At 44.0% G+C, this 5,890-nt stretch overlaps 1 pseudogene; it reads left to right on the top strand.

The window, feature by feature from the left end:
* Nucleotides 1-3,683: 3,683 nt before the first annotated feature.
* On the top strand, nt 3,684-4,447 carry LOC102996076 (molybdopterin synthase catalytic subunit-like; annotated as a pseudogene).
* The last annotated feature ends 1,443 nt before the right edge of the window (nt 4,448-5,890 follow it).

Below are 5,890 nucleotides of genomic sequence, written 5' to 3'. Positions count from 1 at the left end.
GGCCTCTCACTGCCGTGGCCTCTCCCGTTGCGGAGCACAGGCTCCAGACGCGCAGGCTCAGTGGCCATGGCTCACGGGCCCAGCCACTCCGCGGCATGTGGGATCCTCCCGGACCAGGGCACGAACCCGTGTCTCCTGCATCGGCAGGCGGACTCTCAACCACTGCGCCACCAGGGAAGCCAACAAGTTATTTAAAGACTCTGGGCTTTAGCTTTCATGGGAGGTGCCCGGGTTTTGAACTGAGTTGGTTTCATAGTTGAATCTCAATTTCTAGTTAATAATTGATTTAGAAGCACTACATCAACTGAAACAGTGGATCAATTAACTCTAGAACAGTCTTATTTATTCATTAAAGTCTCCTAAAGACCTGGGATAGGCCACATCCTGTGAGTCCACAGTTTTATTGGATGTGACTAAGAAAAATAAAATGACATCAAAATGGATGCCCTTTGGTAGTTGAAAACTAAAGTCAAGGTTGGTGCCATGAAGAAGTGGCAATTGAACCACTTAATCACATTTCTCTATCAGATTATCAGATTATTCTTTATTTGTAGTTGTTATGAGAGGATTCCGCCTTGTTTTTCCTGGTTGCCTTGGGAGAGAGTTGCTTACTTTCTCTGTGGCGCATTTTATCATCTGTAATTGGTAGAGTAAAAGTTTAATACCAGTCTCATGGTGATGTTGTGAGGGTTAGCTGAGGGAGGATGAGACAAGTATTAAGTATCAGTAATGGCCACCGTTATTCACACCCTTGGTGGGGTATAGACCAGTGAGATTTGGGAGCTCACTCCAAAACTAGAGTGGGGAAACTCAAAAAGCTAGAGTGGGTCTCGGGCCCTGTTTATGTGGAGCAGATGGAGACTGCCGAAACTCATAAGAAGCGGCTAGGGACTTCCCTGGTGGCGCAGTGGTTGAGAATCTGCCTGCCAATGCAGGGGACACGGGTTCGTGCCCTTGTTCCCGAGGATCCCACAGGCCGCGGAGCAGCTGAGCCCGTGTGCCACAACTACTGAGCCCACGTGCCGCAACTATTGAAGCCCACGTGCTGCAACTACTGAAGCCCACGTGCTGCAACTACTGAAGCCCACGTGCTCTAGGGCCTGTGTGCCAGGACTACTGAGCCTGCGTGCCTAGAGCCGGTGCTCCGCAACAAGAGAAGCCACCGCAATGAGAAGCCTACGCGCCGCAACGGAGAGTAGCTCCTGCTCTCTGCAACTAGAGAGAAGACCAAATGCAGCCCCCCCAAAAAAAATTTCAGACATCAGTTTATGCAGGGAGGTGCTGGTAAATGTTTTTAACAACCAAGGGGTGTGTGTGTGTGTGTGTGTGTGTTGATTTATAGCATTTCTGTGGTGTAGATACTTCCACCATGGCCAATGTCTAACTACCAACATAATATCACTGAACACAGAGTTGCATAGTATTTCCATTTTGTAGTATTTCTACCAGATAGATACAATAACTGTAAATATCCTCAAGAGAAGAAATACTACAGTAAAAAGGAAGTGATGAGTTTTGAGTCTTTTAATATGTTTTATTTAATTGTAAGTTTACATAACTTAATTTTTAATAGTGGCTATGTTTAATAACTGGCTGACAAAATTCCTGAAAGTTTAAGGGTGTGTGTGTGTGTGTGTGTGTGTTGATTTATAGCATTTCTGTGGTGTAGATACTTCCACCATGGCCAATGTCTAACTACCAACATAATATCACTGAACACAGAGTTGCATAGTATTTCCATTTTGTAGTATTTCTACCAGATAGATACAATAACTGTAAATATCCTCAAGAGAAGAAATACTACAGTAAAAAGGAAGTGATGAGTTTTGAGTCTTTTAATATGTTTTATTTAATTGTAAGTTTACATAACTTAATTTTTAATAGTGGCTATGTTTAATAACTGGCTGACAAAATTCCTGAAAGTTTAACAATTGGTTCTCATGAGCCTGTATAAGCTGGCTGCAGCCACCACTGAATTAGCCCACGGGTCCTCATTTGGATCCTGTATCTTGGACAAATAACATTCGTGTTTAAGTTCAGCACCTGGCAACTGGACAAGTGCTAAGGGCAGGTTCAACGTACTTCTTAAGGACCAGTACTCGTTCCCCTGGTAACAGTGTCCCTTCCCGCAGGACACAGCCCAAAAGGTGACCTTTTACTTCCCTGGCTCTAAACTGTTTATCATTCTGACCCACCAGCACCTCCCCCAACTTCAGGGCAGACTGTCTCAGGAATGCCTGGGACGTGCACGTAGGGCATCGTGGCCAGCCACCTGCTGAACCCACATCAGGTGCTTACAAGGTCAGCCAGATGGCCTGAAGGAGAGCAGAAGACCTGAGAAGGAGCTACCGGCTCCTGGGCTCTCAGCCCTATGGCATCTGCGTTGTTGGGCTAAGAATGCCCTTGGCAAATATACCCCATCGGACCACTGCCCTCCTATGTTTCAAAACCTGTATCCAAACTACCCTTTCTCAGTTTAACCTCACTTCTCCCCATTGCTTCTCTACCCCTGCAAAAAACAGAGTCATAATGTTGACAAGTACAGGCACTGGGTGCTTGCTCTAGAATTATCCCACGTAAGCCTCATAACAACCCTATGAAGTAGGTACTATTCTTATCCCAGTTCTGTGAATGAGAAATCCAAGACTTGGGGTGGTGTGCTCATTTGCCCACAGTCATAGGGGAAGGACCTGGTGTTTTTCCTTTCTCCCTCAACTGTCTTCCTTCACGTGGTAGCCTCAGTTCATACATGCTTATTTTGCATTCTTCAACGTGTTGCTTCCTCCTAAATGTTCTCAGCCTAGAGACGGTGGTGGAAGCCATGGGTCTGAAAAGATTGCTCAAGGAGAGAGTGTGCTGTGAGGATAGAGAAGAGGAGGGGAGGAGAGAGCGGTGATGAGACCCTGACGCGTACCTACACCTGAGGGCCCCTGAGGAAGAGGCGACCCAGAAGGGCTGTCACAGAAAATGTGAGATAGCCAGGGGATGGACCGCAGTGGGGAAGTTACAGAGTGGATGAGGAAAGGAGCACCGAGAGGTGTCCCCTGGATTTAGCCGTCTAGAGACATCCGTGACCCTGGCAGGGGCCGTTCCTCCACTGCTCTGCTGGATGGTGAGGAGGCTGCTGCAGGGAAAGCAGGAGCTCAGCAGGTGGGTTGAGGAATGGCTGGGAGCTAGTAAAATGGGTCAGCCAGTGTAGACCTCTCTTTCAAGATGAAGGAAGCAGCCTGCACACTGCATCGACCTGGTGCCTCAGCTTCCACGCCAGGATACCGGGCTAGGGTTCCCTGGCGGGATGGTGCTGCGGTGCCAGGTGACGGCCTGGAAGACGAGCTAGATTCTAAAGGCACCCGCGATCTTTCCCTTGCTTCTCAGATTGTTCGTTTCTAAGAAGACAAATTTTCAATTTAAAAAGAAATGCACTTAACTAAGAATTCTTTGATGAAATGTGCTCCGTCTGTGCTTTGCGAACCCTTGATTATTTGCAGACCTCTGATTATTTCGTAGAGAATTATTTGCTCTGAGTCACAGGTGGAAGTGTTGTATTTTGCAAAAAGTGCTGAAATAACAGGAATTCGCTCAGAGACCATTTCTGTGCCACAAGAAATAAAAGCACTGCAGCTGTGGAATGAGATAGAAACGCGCCATCCTGGATTGGCTGACGTCAGAAATCAGGTGATATTTGCTGTTCGTCAAGAATATGTCGAGCTTGGAGATCAGCTCCTCCTGCTTCAATCAGGAGACGAAATTGTCATTATACCCCCATTAGTGGAGGATAGTGCTTTTGAGCCACCTGGGAAAGGTATAAATGAAGTTCAAGAGAAATCTAAAGATATAATAAAATTCACATCTGAGAAACTTTCAGTAGATGAAGTCTCACAGCTGGTGATTTCTCCACTCTGTGGTGCAATATCCCTATTTGTAGGAACTACAAGGAATAACTTCGAAGGGAAGAAAGTCATTAGCTTAGAGTATGAAGCATATCTACCAATGGCAGAAAATGAAGTCAGAAAAATTTGTAGTGTCATTAGGCAGAAATGGCCAAACACATAGCAGTGTTCCATCAACTTGGCTTAGTTCTAGTGTCAGAAGCAAACATTATCATTGCTGTGTCCTCAGCCCATAGGGTTGCATCCCTCGAAGCTGTGATACTTTAAAAGCCAAGGTGCCCATATGGAAAAAGGAAATGTATGAAGAATCATCATCATCTTGGAAAAGAAACAAAGAATGCTTTTGGGCAACCGATGATTAAACCACTTAGGTTTTTAGAGTCCTAAAATTTAAACTTGGTAAATTCTTTTTTTTTTTTGCGGTACGTGGGCCTCTCACTGTTGTGGCCTCTCCCGTTGCGGAGCACAGGCTCCAGACGCGCAGGCTCAGCAGCCATGGCTCACGGGCCTAGCCGCTCTGCGGCATGTGGGATCTTCCTGGACCGGGGCACGAACCCATGTCCCCTGCATGAGCAGGTGGACACTCGACCACTGCACCACCAGGGAAGCCCGGTAAATTCTTATCTTTGATCATGTTTTGATTTTTCTTCTCCAGAAGATAGTTTACTGAACATAATCTCTTATGTTACACCAGTGGAACAAAAGAGAGAAAAAAAAGCAAAATAAATGAGTGTTTAGGATGAGGGCTTATACGGGAACTAGAGATAGAGGAAAGAAAGGCTTTAGGGAAAATAATGGAAGAATAATTTAAATGTAAGGAAAGATGCCTGTGGTAGACATATTATTCTATGACTAAGTTCTAACCGTAACCTGGCTCGCACTGAGGTGTGGCCCCTCCTCAGTGACCGTCTCAGAGGCTGCCCCCAACCCCTACCCCTATGCCCAGTGATATCATTGTTTTCAGGGATGCGTTTTGGGAATGCATTGTTTTCAGGGATGCAGAATTGGAAGGTTAAAAAAGTCCTTATCTGATACTCTTGGTATGATATATTTTTAGAATTTATATATTTTTAAAATAAGCTAAATAAACATGATTTTAAAAGTTTAAAAGCAATATTTTCCCGTTTTTAAAAATTCAGTGATAATACCTAAGATATTTCATCATATGAAGCTTTCTAGTATTTCAGAATCAATAATCTCGCCATAATACTTATTATATTTTATTAGTTATTAGTATTGTATCAATATATAAATTAGCATAAAATTGTTGTAAAACAAGGCAAACTAGCAACAAGGGTGCTTTGTGTTATAATGTTAGTTACAAAATTTTACCCACAACCAATTAAAAAGGAAAATTATATGATTATTTGGTAAAATATTTTCAGATAGTTTTCTTTTTAGCTTAAGCAACATTATCATTAATAAAGTTATGTTTTCTGCAAAAAAAAAGAAGGAAGCAGAAAAAAAGAATAAAAAATACAAAAAAAAAAGGAAAAATTTTTTAAAAGATTAAAAAAAAAAAAAGAAGAAAAGAAAAAGGAAGCAGAAGGGAGGCTTTGAGAATTTGGGTTTTAGATTGGTTGTTTGGTCAGTTGGTAAACTGGGACTACCTTTGGCAAATTTATTTATTTATTTATTTGGCTGTGCTGCGAAGCTTGCGGGATTTTAGTTCCCTGACCAGGGATTGAAACCAAGCCCCTCAGCAGCGAGAATGAGGAGTCCTAACCGCTGGACCGCCAGGGAATTCCCAATCTTTGACAAAAAAAAAAATTTTTTTTTTTTTGGCCACGCAGCATGTGGGATCTTAGTTCCCCAATCAGGGATCGAACCTGTGGTCCCTGCGTTGGAAGCATGGAGTCTTAACCACTGGACCACCAGAGAAGTCCTTTTGGCAAATTTCAATGCTGAGGAAAAGGAGCTGGCTGAGGTGAGGCTGAATATGCCAGTGAGAGAGGAGGGTAAAGGAGAGGGGTGGCGGAGACGACAGACCCTGAGGGGTC

This window comes from Physeter macrocephalus, chromosome 11, assembly GCF_002837175.3.
Source record: "Physeter macrocephalus isolate SW-GA chromosome 11, ASM283717v5, whole genome shotgun sequence".
Classification (NCBI taxonomy): Eukaryota; Metazoa; Chordata; class Mammalia; order Artiodactyla; family Physeteridae; genus Physeter; species Physeter macrocephalus.
The sequence above is the reverse complement of the archived record's forward strand: the minus strand, read 5'-3'. Positions and strand labels throughout refer to the sequence as shown.